Source organism: Rhinopithecus roxellana, chromosome 2 (genome assembly GCF_007565055.1).
Source record: "Rhinopithecus roxellana isolate Shanxi Qingling chromosome 2, ASM756505v1, whole genome shotgun sequence".
In the NCBI taxonomy this organism is placed as follows: domain Eukaryota; kingdom Metazoa; phylum Chordata; class Mammalia; order Primates; family Cercopithecidae; genus Rhinopithecus; species Rhinopithecus roxellana.
Window position 1 is genome coordinate 77,696,539 of NC_044550.1, and position 15,539 is coordinate 77,712,077.

The following is a 15,539-nucleotide window of genomic DNA, read 5'->3' on the forward strand; positions in this document are numbered from 1 at the left end:
AAACATGTAAAAATGAATATAATATCCTGGCAAAAAATTAAGTCATTATAAATAAACAAAGTCATTTCTGGACTGTTCTCCATCCTCAATTCTGGCTCTTTTTCTTTTAGAGAGAATCATATTTTCGCACAGCCTTTATCTCCTACATACTTTCATGCATATGTATACACATGTGTCTATGCATACACATATACACACACATATATAAGTACAAATATATATCCACATACATATATGTGCACATGTATATATATATGCAGCATATATAATTGTAGAAAATACATATTGTGTGTTTAGTTTTTTATTTTGTATTACTCAACAATGTGTCTTGGAGATCTTCCTAGTCTACATATAATACAGCTGCATTTAAAAAAATTGTTGCATGTTATTTCATGGTGCACGTCTTATATGAGATACTATGTCTCATATAAGCAAATTCCTAGTGAGAATGGAACATGTAGGGCTTTCCCCCCTATTTTATACTCTTTCAAACAATGCAGCAGCAGTGACTGTCTTTGTACACATCTCCTGTGTGTGCAGATGAGTATTACAGGGATAGACTACAAGAAGTAGCATGCTTGGTCATATACAGTATTTACTTAAAATTTTTGTAGAGCTGCCAGTTTGTGCACAATAGTAGACATACACATTGCTGAGACTTCTTATCTTCTGAAAAATCATACTCCCCAAGTAATACCACTTATGGAGAAAAAATGACCTGGGGCAAACACCTTACAAATCTATGCTGCTTTGTAATCAGAGCACTAACAAAAACAATTTTCTTTCTTCAGCCATTCCTGCTCCAGGCCTGACCTTCAGCCTGTTATGATGTAAGTTTAGCCTGGCTACTCAGAACCAACTCTAAACAGAGGTAACTTAGCACAGGAATGCAGCTCATCAAGCCAGAGGATGCCTAAAGGGGATATTAAAAATGCACAAAAACACTAGAAATGCTGGACTCTAAGCACTGAGACAGTACATAAGGAAATGAAGCTCTGAGCCAATGGGGCTGTCTTTGGGGTAAACAAGGAGGGCATGCAAACTGCCACAAGCCCAGAGTCATGCAAAGGTGGGATGCACCTCTCTAGGGAAGAAGGGAGGAACAGGGGCTCATGTTATTTATTTGAATAAAGCTGAGAGGACTCTGATCTATGTGCAACAGCTGATCTGAGAACTTGCATTTTTCTTATAGAAGAATATTAATGCTACTTCCACTCTTCCAGGTTTCTTTGCCTAGCAAAAAGTATGATCCAACATAATTCATGCATTCTACTGACCTCATTCTCCTATTTATCAATCATGTAAGAGCTAATTCATGTTATAAAAATGTATAAACTGACTTTTGTTGATTTGCTTTCAAAAGCATCACACCAATGACTCTAACACCACAGTGTAGCATCTTCACTTTTTAGAGTTGGATTTATGTTGCTTTTGTTTTTGTTTTCTGAGACAGGGTCTCACTCTGTCACCCAGGCTGGAATACAGTGGCACAATCATGGCTCACTGCAGCCTCAACCTCCTGGGCTCAGGCAATCTTCCTTCCTCAGCCTCCCAAGTAGTCCAAGGGACTACAGACATGTGCACCATGCTGGCTAATTTTTTAAAAATCATTATTTGTAGAGATGGGGTCTCCCTTTGTTGCCCAGGCTGGTCTGGAACTCCTGGGCTCAAGTAATCCTCCTGCCTTGCCTCCCCGAGTGCAGGGATTACAGCCGTGAGCCACCGCGCCTGGCCTATGTTGTTTTGCGGTACATCATCTGCTGTGACAGACTCAGGAGGACCTGATATAATCAGGTAACTCTATAGCAACAGGATGCTTTATTTTTCATGTTTTCTTAGAATGATTAAGCTTAATTCCTTTGGGCCCTGATATTGATTTAGAGGTCTTAAGGTTTTCTTTTAAATTGTCTCACTTGTTTTTAGGCTAAAGTTTCCTGTTATTTCTTTCTAAACTGAATATGAGGCTCTTTAACAGAACAACATTGGAACTGAATATTTCTGCCTTTTCGTGACATTAACTTTATGTTGCCAATGGCAATCTTGATTTATAAGATAACATACGCAGGCAAAAAGTAGAAAAGATATTTTAAATGTCCAATTTTTTTCAAGAAATAGTAAAAAGTACAATGCAAGGAGGAAATGATTATCAACGGATTTCTAAGGAAGTAAAAGTTTAATGTATTGCAAAGCTTATCAAAGACTGTTAGTTGTTCCTCAGTGTTATGGGTCTAATCATGCACCCTGAAAATTCCTGTGTTGAAGTCCTAACCCCCAATACCTGAGAATGTGACTTTATTTGGTGATGGGATGTTTACAGAGGTAATCAAGTTGAAGTGAGGAGGCCGTTAGGGTAGAACCTAATCCAGTATAACTGGTGTGCTTGTAAGAAGGGGCAAATCTGGTCAGAGATACACACAGAGAGATGACAACATGAAGAGACAAAGGGAGAAGATGGCAGTCCACAAACCAAGGGGAGAGGCCTGGAACAGATTTTTTTTTCTCAGAGCTTTCAAGGAATCAAGCCTGCAGACACCTTGATCTTGGATTTCTAGTCTCCAGAGATAGTAAATTTCTTTTCTTTTTTTTTTTTTTTTTTTTTTTTTTTTTTTTTTTTTGCCGCCCAGGCTGTAGTGTAGTGGCGTGATCTTGGCTCACTGCAAGCTCTGCCTCCTGGGTTCAAGCAATTCTCCTGCCTCAGTCTCCCGAGTAGCTGGGACTACAGGCACCCGCCACCACGCCTGGCTAATTTTTATGTTTTATTTATTTATTTATTTTTAGTAGAGGCGTGGTTTCACGAATATTGGACAGGCTGGTCTCGAGCTCCTTGCCTCGTGATCCATCCACCTCGGCCTCCCAAAGTGCTGGGATTACAGACATGAGCCACTGCACCTGGCTTGAGATAGTAAGTTTCTTTTGTTTACGGCCACCCAGTTTATGGTATTTTGTATGGCAGCCCTAGTGAACAAATACATATACTCAGTATACATACATCTTATCATAATTAGCTCCAGCGGTGGCCTCCAATGTGCCATGCCCCCCAGGACCTACACCTGATCAGTCTCCTCCCCTTGAATCTGTGCTGGGCCTGAGGCTTGTTTTAACTCATAAAATGTGGCTGAAGTGAGGCTGTGCCAGTTCTGGCCCTCAGCATTAGGAAGGTCTGGCACTTAAAGTTTTGCACTTTGGGGAACCCTAAACTGCCATTTAAGAAGTCAGACTACCCTTCAAGAGAGATCATGCAGAAAGGTCTTATGGAAAGGGAGAGACCTGAGTCTTTATGGAGAGACCTTTCTACATGGAAAGGCCCAACACTCCACACATGCCAGCTGAGGTCAGTCTTCTAGCCGTCCCTACCAAGGCATTGTAGATGCAAGTGAGCATGTTGGCCATGATAGCTGCAACCATCATCTGACTTTAATTACCTGGGAAACGCTAAGCAAGGTCAGTAGAGGGACTGCCCGTTCAATTCACATAGTTATGAGTGATAATAAAAAGTTGATATATTTGAAGCCACTAAGTGTTGGGATAGTTTGTTACATAGAAATAAATAACTGAAATATGCCCTTCTTCTACAGCAATACTTGGTCTCTCTTCAAAGAGACCAAGTACTGGCTGATGGGATATTAGGAGCAATGGTGTGTCTTACTTCCCAGACATGTTCTTAAATCTCTTTTCCCCTTCGTCCTCCAACCTGCTCTATGGAACGTGGTCATAAGATCCACCCTAGACAATATGCATGCACTATCCTAGAGACAACTGAGTAACCAGGTAGAAGGAGCCTGGGTGCCTGCCATGCCAGCCCCAGACTGTTACATGGAAGGGAAATGAACTCCTAGTTTATGCTGAGCTCCAATTACAGCAACTTATCCCATATCCTAATTAATATACAAGGGACAATTTATTGATGAAATGTTTTACAATCTTTTTCTTAGTAGGTTTCTCAGCATGTTTTACAATCTTTTTTTTCAGGAGGCCATTTTTCTACACTGCAGTAAATTAGGACATTGTTTCAAATGAAAGAAAAGGAATTAAAGGATGAGAACATGAGATCATATATGGATACATATGACAAGATTTCTTCAGGTTGAAGGCCAGGCATGGTGGCTCAAGCCTGTAATCCCAGCACTTTGGGAGGCTGAGGTGGGCAGATCACCTGAGGTCAGGAGTTCAAGACCAGCCTTGCCAACATGGCGAAACCCCATCTCTATTAAAAATATAAAAATTAGCTGGGCATGGTGGTGCATGCTTGTAATCCCAGCTACTCGGGAGGCTGAGGCAGGAGACTCGCTTGAACCTGGGAGGCAGAGGTTGCAGTGAGCCGAGGTTGCGCCATTGCACTCCAGCCTGGGCAACAAAGCAATAATACTCTGTCAAAAAAAAAAAAAAAAAAGTCTCTTCCTTCTGTTTCGGTGAAGCTAAGTTCAGTTCCTGTTGGACTCCTTCCCTATAGCGATAGTCATTACTGAATAAAATCTATCCTTCTGGCTTTAGCTAGTGTCCAACTTAGTTCGTCTTTGACAGTCAGATTGCTGCTTGCATTCAGCTTTTCCTAATCTCCGTAGCCCTTGACTTGGTCTCATTCCTTATCACATTTGCATACTGAAAATTGGAAGAGTAATGGTCAGACTCTCCTGAGAAAGGATGAACCTGGTTCACTCTGAAGCACAACAGAGGGTGTGTAGTTAGCATCTGGCTAGGTTATAGTCATTAACATATTATCTGATTTTTTTTTTTCTGAATGGTTGACTCAATGTTGGGTAAGACTTAATAAAAATCCATTTTATCTGCTTTCCTTTTTCCTCTCTTTCCCTCAATCTTTACTGTTTTTCCCCCTTAACTTTGCATCAGGGTGTTCCCAGGATATTGTGTGGGGGGTCTTAACTTATATTTGATGTATGAAATGAAATGCATTTTCCCAACATAGCTATGCTTAAGTTGGGCAAACTTCTGTGTTCTAACCCTCCCCTTTCCATGACAGTTTAGGAGAGTAGAAGGAACATCCAGGGTAGAAGCCTCTGGGTCATTGCTCCCTTGGGATTCAGGGTGAAGACTAATATCATTAGTCAAGGCCAGAGGTGACTGGGTTTCCTGCCAAGAGGTTGGTGAGAGCCTATCTGGAAGTGGGATGATTTGACTGGATGTCTTGCCAACCCTGGAGAAACCCCTGTGGAGGGGAAACCCAGTGTTAGAACCGACGAGCTGGGGGGTGTGGGTGAGCACCGAGTCATACCATCTGCAATTCAAGTCAGTGACTGTGGATCTCCCAGACTCCCCTGCCCATCCTAAAGTACCCATGAGGAGCTGTGGTTATCAAGGACAAACTACCAGATGGGTGACTGTGCCAGTAGGACCAGCAAAATGGAAACTGAGGAGCTGAGGAGCCTAATACCAACCACAAAACCCAAACTTCCCAGAAAGATGAAATTCTTCATCCAGAAACCATACAGGAGATACTGTAGGACACTTTTAAAAGTCCTTAGTGAATACCCAGGAAATTTCACCTATGCTGTAGGCACTGTGTTAAATGCTTTGTGAACATGATCTCATCTGATTCTCTCAATATCCTAAGTGGGTAAGTTCCATTACTACCCAGTTATAAAGAAAATGGAGCCGAGAGAAGGTACGTAATTTACCTAAGGGTGTAGTCTTTTTTTTTTTTTTTTTTGAGACAGGGTCTCACTCTGTCACCCAGGCTGGAGTGCAGTGGCACGATTTCGGCTGGAGTGCAGTGGCACAAACTCCACCTTCCGGGTTGAAGTGATTCTCCTGTCTCAGCCTCCCGAGTAGTTGGGACTACAGGTGTATGTCATCACACCTGGCTAATTTTTGTATCTTTAGTAGAGCCAGGGTTTCACTACGTTGGTCTCATCTCAAACACCTAGCCTCAAGCCATCTGCCTGCCTCGGCCTCCCAAAGTGTTGGGATTACAGGCATGAGCCACTGCATCCAACCAGGGTGTACTCTTAGCAAGTAGCAGAGTGACGACTGGAATGCGTGATGTAATCCCTTGCTACTTCTCTGGTTTGATATCCTTACCAGGCCATCTCTTGGTGATCCCATTGAACTTCTGGCTCTTCCTCTCAAAGCCAAGCATGCTCTCCGCTAGTCCTGAGTGCGCTCTTTCCTCTGTTGGGCTCCCCTTCCCTCTGATTACTGTGTGGGTTTCTCCTTCCCTTCAACCCTTAGACAGGTCTCTGTTCAAATATCCTTTTTCAGTGAGGTCTTTAACTCTCCTATCTAGAATGGCATCCTTAGCCCTTATTGATCTTTATCTCCAGCAGCCTGCCTCATTTTTCCTTTTAGTTTAGCAGCTGTTTATTTTGGCCTGGACCTCTTTTTTTTTCTTCTTCTTTTAGAGATAAGGTCTCGCTCTGTTGCCTAGGCTATGGCTCAATCATGGCTCACTGCAGCCTTGAATTCCTGGGCTCAAGCAATTCTCCTGCCTCAGCCTCCTAAGTACCTGAAACTGCACCTGTGTGCCACTACACCCAGCTAATTATTTTACTTTTTGTAGAGATGGGGGTCTCGCTATGCTGCCCAGTCTTGTCTTAAACTCCTGGCCTCAAGCAGTCTTTCTGCCTCAGCCTCCCAAAGTGCTGGGATTATAGGCATGAGCCCTAATGCCTAGCCCATGGACTTCTCTTCTGAACTCCAAGCTGTGATAACCAATTTCCAACTTGACATATCCACTTGGCTGTCTATAAACTTCCTCAAATTTGCCAAAAACTTTCAAAAATGAGCCCTGATCTTCCTCCCACCTTCCTTCAATCTGTTATTCTTGCAGTCTTCTTTATTTCAATGAATGGCACCTCTAGTCTTCCAATCTCTCAGAGTAAAAGCTTAGGGTCACCTTTCACTTCTCTCCTTTTCTCACTCCTGCCCAACCTGTCAGGGAATCCTGTTTTCTACCCTCAACTTAGATCCCAGCTCCAAACACTTCTCACTGCCTCCACGGCCTCCTCACCATCACTGCTTCTCACCGAGATTATTGTGATAATTTCCTCACTGATCTCCCTGCTTCTGCTCTAGGTTTCTTCAGCTTATTCTCTGCATAGCAGCCAAAGTGATCTTGTCTAAATATGAGTCAGATCATGTCACTCCTCTGCTCAACACCCACCAATAGGTTCCTGTCTCATTTAGAGTAAGAGCCACCGCCCTCACAATGGACTACCAGATCCTAAACTCTCTGGCCTTGGTTGCCTTTCTGACCCTATCTCCTAGATAACTGGAGTATGTATTGGGAGAATGTTTTAATCTATAGTATTTATTATATATCTATTTGTTTACATGTTTGTTATCTATCTCTTCTAGAATATAAACACCATGAGTACAGAGAATAGGAAATAGTAGATACCAAATCAATATTTATAGAATGAATGAATACACAGGTAAACCCAGACCATCTGATTTTAAACCCCATGAGCTTAATCCACTATACACCACACCAAAAAACAGATGGGCTTTAGGTCATTCCAATTTTATTATGTATTCCAAATCTTCTGACATTTCCCTATCATATATATAAATATGATTAAATATATATATATATATATATATATATTTAATTCTCTGTAGCAATTTGACACTAGCAATTTGCCTAGTTTTTAAAGGAGGTTTCATGGCTTTGTTTTTCTTCTATGCTAATAGTTACCAAATTCACTATTTCAAGTTCCAGACCTGGATTTTTAAATAACTGCTGTGATGTGGCCTGGCCTTCCAGAACCAGTAAGAAAACGCATGCTGAATGCTAGCACAGAGGATGACACCAATGAAGATTAGTTCCCTTTCCTTTTATCAGGACAATGGAAACACACAAGTTGGTTCAACTTTAAGTTGGGACTGCAGATGGGGGAGACAGGAACGCAGGAGAGGGGACAGCTCTTTGGGCAGCTGAACATTTCCCAGAGTGACTGCTGTGTGGGCTGCCTCTCATTCACATTGGAATGAGGAAGTGAAAACCATCTCCTGCACCCGCTCCCCGCCCAGACACGTCTACATCCTTCCCCTTCACTGTAAAAACAGGTGCTCTTCCTCTCTGGAAAGGATTTTCATTTAAGGGAGCCATGAATGCATTTTGGGTCATGTCCTTCTTTAGTGTTTTAGCAGAAGGAGATTTCCAGCCACATCCCTTGGTAGCTCTATGATGTTGGGCAAGTCACATCATTTTTTTCGTTTTGGTAAAAATGGATTCCTCGTGTGTAGAATGGGTGCATTATTTACTCGGTTTAGTATTGTAAGGTAATAGTACTTTCAGACATTAGATGTATACCATCATCGTTTACATTGTAATAAAAGTATTATACAAGGGAAGTACAATCTGTTTAGTCCTCCTGCAGTGTATAAGCTAGTCTTATCTCAAGATTTAATCCTGAAGCACACAAATACATACCTTTTGGCTTGTTTTTGTTTTCTCACCTTTTTTATTTTTTGAGATGGGGTGTTGCTCTGTCACCCAGGCTGGAGTGCTATGGCTGCTGTAAAATTTGTTAGTTTGAAACATCACTCGTTTATTCTCTTACAGTTCTAGAAGCCCTAAAACCAAAATCCGTTTGGGCTACATAAAGTTAAAGGGTCACAGGGCTGTGTCCCTCTGGAAATTCTATGTGGTTCCAGTTGCGGTGGCATTTCTTGGCTCATGGTTCCATGGTCCCTTCCTTCCTCTTTTTTGTTTTTGTTTTTTTTTTTTTTTGAGATGGGATCTTGCTCTGTTGCCCAGGCTGGAGTGTAGTGGTGGGATCATAGCTGACAGCAGCCTTGAGTTTTTGGGCTCAAGGGATCCTCCTGCCTCAGCCTCTCAAGTAGCTGGAGCTGGGACTGCAAGTGCGTGCCACCACATCCAGCTCCTCCCTCTTCAAAGCCAGCAGTATAGCATCTTCAAACCCCTCTCTGTTTCTATCATTATCACATCTCTCTCTTTCTCTTCTGTGTCAAATCTCCCTTTGCCTACCCCTTAGAAGAAACCTTTGATTGCATTTTGGGCCCATCTGGATAATCCAGGATGATCTCCTTGTCACAAGAGCTGTAATTTAATCACATCTCAAAAGACCCCTTTTCCATATAAGGTAATATTCACAGGCTGCAGGGATTAGGATGTAGATATCTTTGAGGGTCATTACTCAACCTAGCACGGAAAGAGTTCCATTTTTTTTCTAAAAACAGGTTAAAAGCTATTATGCTAAATAATAACAGAAACACTTATATACTACATTCTATATGCTAGACATTAAGTATATTTGTGTGTGTTTGTGTGTGTGTATGCATGTGTGTGTGTGCTCGTGTGAATCATTTGTTTCTTATTCTAAGGATTTGTTTTTTTTTTTTTTTTTTTTGACAGGGTCTCTCTCTTCACCCAGTCTGGAGTACAGTGGCATAACCTTGACTCACTGCAACTTCTGCCTCCCAGGTTCAAGCAATTCTTGTGTCTCAGCCTCCCTAGTAGCTAGGACTGCAGGCATGCACCACCACACCCCGCTAATTTTTGTATTTTTAGTAGAGACGGGGTTTCACCATGTTGGTCAGGATGATCTCGAACTCCTGACCTCAGGTGATCTGCCCGCCTCAGCCTCCCAAAGTGCTGGGATTACAGGCATGTGCCACTACACCCAGCCAGGATTTGTTTTCTGAGACAGAGTCCTGCTGTGTTGTCCAGGCTGGAGTGCAGTGACATGATCTCAGCTCATAATTTAGTTATTTTAGTAATAGCAATGAAGAGTTATTATAAAAGCAATTGAGAGGGAAAAAGGAAGGGTTTCCATTTGTGTTTCCAATAGGAGTACAGCCACTTAAATTTGAACTGCAAGGTATACTTTTTTAAAAGTATAATTATTGAAAAGTTATAATCCAAGAAAATATTGTTGATGCATCAATTTAATAATTTCTGAATCAACCAGATCGCCAATAATAAACTAAATAGGTAACAATGAAGCTAAACTAATGGGAATTGATAGCTAAAAGAACAAAGAGAGTCACAATAAAAATATAACTATCTCAGGACAACATTAATGACAAGAAGTGCTTCCTGAAAACTTCAGGAATTCCAACCCACATGTGAGTGGGTGCATGGGCAATAGGAACTTTGATATGTTAGCAAGCATTGCCTAGCAGCCAGTCGTCTGAGTAGAATACTGAATTAGAGTCTTTAATAAACTCTAGATATGCTAATTTTTCAGTACAACATCAATTTTTTTGTTTTTGTTTTTGTTTCTTTTTGTTGTTAGAGACAGAGTCTTGATCTGTCATCCAGGCTAGAGTGAAGTGGCATGATCTTGGCTCACTGCAACCTCTGCCTCCTGAGTTCAAGCAATTCTCCTGCCTCAGCCTCCCAAGTAGCTGGGATTACAGGCACCCACTACCATGCCCAGCTAATTTTTTAATTTTTTAGTAGAGATGGGATTTCACCATGTTGGCCAGGGTGGTCTCAAACTCCTGACCTCATGATCCGCCCGCCTCTGCCTCCCAAAGTGCTAGGATTATAGGCATGAGCCACTATGCGTGACCAACAAACATCAAATTTTGTTAATTCTTAGAAACTTCCTATAACTATGAAGTCTTTTCTCTTCTTCTTTTTTTTTTTTTTTTTTCGAGACGAAATCATGCTCTGTTGCCCAGACTGGAGTGCAGTGGTGTGATCTCGGTTCACTGCAGCCGCTGCCTCCCCGGTTCAAGTGATTCTCCTGCTTCAGTCTCCTGAGTAGCTGGGATTACAGGTGCATGCTATCATGTCTGGCTAATTTTTGTATTTTTAGTAGAGATGGGGTTTCATCATGTTGGCCAGGCTGGTCTTTAACTCCTGACCTCAACTGATCCACCTGACTCAGCTTCCCAAAGTGCTAGGATTACAGGTGTGAGCCACCGGCACCCACCTGTATTAAGTCTTGATAATAATGATGAAAACTCACATTTTGAGCCCTTAGTATGTGACAAGCACTGTGCTAAACACTTCAGTACATTAATTTCTTAATCCTCGTACTAATAGAAATTATGTATCTGAAGTACAGAGAAATTAAGTAACTTGCTCCAAGTTGCACAGATAAAAAATAGTGGAGCTGGGAGAGGAACCCAGGCAGCCCCTAAAGAATAAATATGGAAGGCTATGGGATAGTTTGAGCCCGCCTTCAAGAATCATTGTTTTAGATATTTACACCACTGCTTTTTTCCAGAGTTGTTGTATAAAACTATAAGCACTTTTTATAACTTTACTGAAGCTACAGTGGACTTGGATTGTAGTCACTGATTCCTGCATTAAATTGTCAGCTCCAGGAGGTCAGAGAACCCATCTTGTTCTTTTGTTCTCCAAGGCCCTAGAAAAATGTCTAGCACAGAGTATTGGATCAACAGATGTATATACTCTTTATTTAATAGTTTCACATAATAATGCTGACCAACATATTTTACTTCTCTGCTGATCTCAACATTTATTATTTCAGTAAACATGTATCTAGCACAAGCCATGTGCCTACTTCAGACATGGGGATAGAGCAGTGATAAACTTACACATGGTCCTACCCTTAGGGAGTCTGTAGTCTAATGGGGGAAGCAGACACTAAGGGAGCCATTAAGATGATGAGATGGTAAGAGAAGTATGGATGCCATCCCAGCACACTGTAAAGGGGCTGACAATAAATAACGGCCAGGGAAGGACTTGTGAGGAAGTGTTGAAGGTTGAAAGCTGAAAGATGAGTGGTAAATAGGTCAGACGAAAGGAAAAGGGGATATGGAGATGGTGGAGAGAATATCTTCAACCTTTCAACAGTGCGTTGAAAGGTGCAGGGATGGCCAGGTGCGATGGCCTCACACCTGTAATCCTAGCAGTCTGGGAGGCCAAGGTGTGAGGATCGCTTGAGTACAGGAGTTCAAGCCCAGCCTGGTCAACATGGTGAGACCCCGTCCGTATTAAAAAAAAATTAAGAAAGGTGCAGGGGTGAGAAGCACAAAGCATTTGTGGACCTACACGAACTTTATTGAGTCCTTGAGCCTAGTGGACATAAGGGAGAAAGGCCAGCCATTAGGCTAGAGAATTAGTCATGGCCAACTCTGGGAGGGTCTTGGTAGGAGTATGGAATTTATTGCAAGGTACTGGGAAATCACTGTAGAATTTCAAACATAATGTTTTGCTAGAATTTACGTCCAGAATGATTTCACTTGTGGGCAGTGCAGAGAATGGATTCACTTGTGACAGTGCTGAGTAGGAAGTAAAACAGAAGGTAGGGAAACCAGTTAAAAGGTTATTCCAATGGTCTTAGTGATAGAGGATAGCAATGACCAGGAGGGAGAGAAGCTTGAGAAACAAACACCTAGCCAATGACGCAGAGCAACCAAGTTTCTAATGAAAGTGTTAGTCAGACTAGAATTTTCTCCAACTGTATCATTAACCTCATCACTTGCCATCCAAAGAGTGTATGCTCTAGTTATTGTTCTGATTCTAAATTCTGTCCCAAAGGTCAAGAGTGCAGTACCATCTTCACAGTGACGATGCATTGGGCAGCAGTGTTTAATGGTCAACTATGGTCAGGAGGGAGGGGGTTGAGGGACCAGAGGATGAATATTGTAGTTTCAACCAGAGAGAGCTATACATCAAAATTATCTGTAGAGCCTTTAAAAAATAACTATACTAGGTCCCCATCCTAGATCTGTGGATTTACAGTCTCCAGAAGTGGGACTGAGGAGTGTGCACTTTATAAAGCTCCATAGAAGATTTTGATACTCTATGATTTAGAACTTTGTGTGTGGGGCATGAAATACTGGGAGCCTGAGTAGGGCTTTTCAGAGAATACAAATGTGGAAATTAATAAGGAGGTATAATTTTCAGGACTTGGCAACCGGCTGGATGTGACCCAGATGGCAAAGAGAGGTTCTACAGATAGAGGTATCTTTGATCGTCCACTAGGCCGTTTACAACCTAGGCAGAACTTTTGTGAAAACTGGATAAAGTCACCTCCCTGGGCATAGGGCTTGGCAAGCTGAGCCAGGTGCTTCCATCAGGCCATCAGTTCTATATGGCAGTCCTGGTTTCCCACCTGGAAATGGGAGGTCCAGGCAGCATAGGTGAGCAGGTTAGCAAAGACACTGGTAGGTTACGTTTGGGTCGAAGTGTGTTTGGTAAGCAGGAAAATATTTATCTATCCTCAGGTGTTAGAGCAAGTAAGTGGAAATCCTGTTTGTTGAAGACCAAGGATTGAGCTGAGAGATACTGGCATAGTGGCAGAGCTGAAGGTCTGCATTGTTTGATACAGTCAAAGGGAAGACTGCAGATAGAAAACAGAGTTCTCTGTTACTCAAGTGTAACTGCTGACAGTTAAATGTACTGGGAAGAAACAATTACTTAGAAAGTAACCAATCATACAACAAAATTCCCTCCATAAAACTTAAATGTTATTTTCCTGAAACTTAGCCTAAAAAGTAGTAGGAAATTCCATGGTGGGGTAACAGGCTTTATGGGAAAAGTAGGACAGAAGAACCAACCTTGGCAGAACTTATGAATATTGTCACATTTTCTAAACTCAAACAGTGGAGAGCATAATAACTAAATAGACTGTTAGTAACATTAAACACAGCTTAAGTTAAAGGGTGCTGGACAGTTAATCACCACGTACCACCTCCTGGTTGTTAGACCCTTCAGAATTTCTTCCCCCATTTAATCGAGGTGGTTGCAAGTTCATTTCACGTTATTGCAGATAATGCTTACTTGCATTTTAAGATATGTTTACTTTATTCCTGTTCTACTCATGTATCCAGTCTTTTCTGATTTGGAGTTGTTTTCTCCTGCTTCCTAGAGTAACTTGGATACTTGGAAAGGAACATCTGCATAACTGAGAAGGTTTTTTCTTAAACTCATTTATTTACGCAGAGGGTCATGAAAACTTCACCAAAAGAAAACAGAGCATTGCAACCTGTTAGTTCCTCTTAGAGGTTTCAGTTCTCTTCTCCCAGAAGATAACAGCTAGTAATATAAACAACATTCTTTCAACATTTCCATCTGCTGAGTGTTGGGCTCAGAGTTTTACATATGTTGTGCTATTTACCCTTACAATAACATTGTAAAGCAGGTGATATTATCATCTCCATTTCAGAGATAGGGAAGTTGGCTCTTAGCCTAACAAATTTGGTCAAGGTCAAAGCAGTATCATTAGTCAGTGGTAGACATAAATTTGAACACAGGGTAGGCTAACCCTGAAGCCCTCAATGTTCTCTTTTAGAATTATGGTAAAAGACACATAACATATGTTAAATCAAGTTTAGACTAAAGCTGCCTCCTTACATATTTTAAGTTCAGCCTAAAGGTTTTGCTATACATTGTGAACTATAACAACTGGAAGTGTAAACAGGCCATAGCCTACAGTTGTGCCAAATCACCACGTTTTGGCAAATGAAATGTAGCTAACTGTTCGAACGGTGTTCAAATAAGGCAAATGCAGACCGGTAACTAATCCAGCTGTTTCTGAACCTCACTTTCCTTATGCTGTCCGTGAATCTTCCACAAGGCGGCTGCACTGGAGTCTCTGAGCCTACTGTGGCTCAGAAGGCTGCCTGATTTGCCATTAGTTCATTGCTCAATTAAACTTCTTTAAATTTAATTCAGCTGAAGTTTTTGTCTTATCTCATAGATTTACCATCTTAACCTTTTTTTTTTTTTTTTTTTGAGATGAATCCTTGCTCTGTCGCCCAGGCTGGAGTGCAGTGGCACGATCTCGGCTAACTGCAAGCTCTGCCTCTTGGGTTCATGCCATTCTCCTGCCTCAGCCTCCCGAGTAGCTGGGACTACAGGTGCCCGCCACCACCCCTGGCTAACTTTTTGTATTTTTTTTTTTTTTTTAGTAGAGACGGGGTTTCACCGTGTTAGCCAGGATAGTCTCGATCTCCTAACCTTGTGATCCTCTCACCTCGGCCTCTCAAAGGGCTAGGATTACAGGCGTGAGCCACCGCACCCTGGCCCAGTCTTAACCCTTTTTAAGCATACAGGTCAGTGGCATTAAGTACCTTGACATTGTTTTGCAACTATCACAACCATTCTTCTGCAGAAGTTTTTAATCATCCCGAACTAAAACTCTGTACTCATTAAACAACTCCAAATTCCCACCTCTTCCAGTCCCTGTTAACCACCTTCTACCTTCTGTCTCCATAGATTTGACTATTCTAGGTGCCTCATGTAAGTAGAATCATAAAATAGTTGTCCTGTGGTGTCTGGTTCATTTCACTTAGGTTCACTTATGTTTTCGCATTTATAAGGATTTCCTTCCTTTTTAAGGTTGAATACTATTCCATTGTATGTCTATTCTACATCATATTTTGTTTTGCCATTCGTCTGTCCATTGGGTTGTTTCCACTGTTTGGCTATTGTGAATGATGCTGCTATGAAGATGGGTGTACAGGCCAGGCGTGGTGGCTCATGCTTGCAATCCCAGCACTTTGGGAGGCCGAGGCGGGCTGATCACTTGAAGTCAGGAGTTTGAAACCAACCTGACCAAAATGACAAAAACCCTGTGTCTATTAAAAATACAAAAATTAGCTGGGTATGGTGGTACACGCTTGTAATCCCAGCT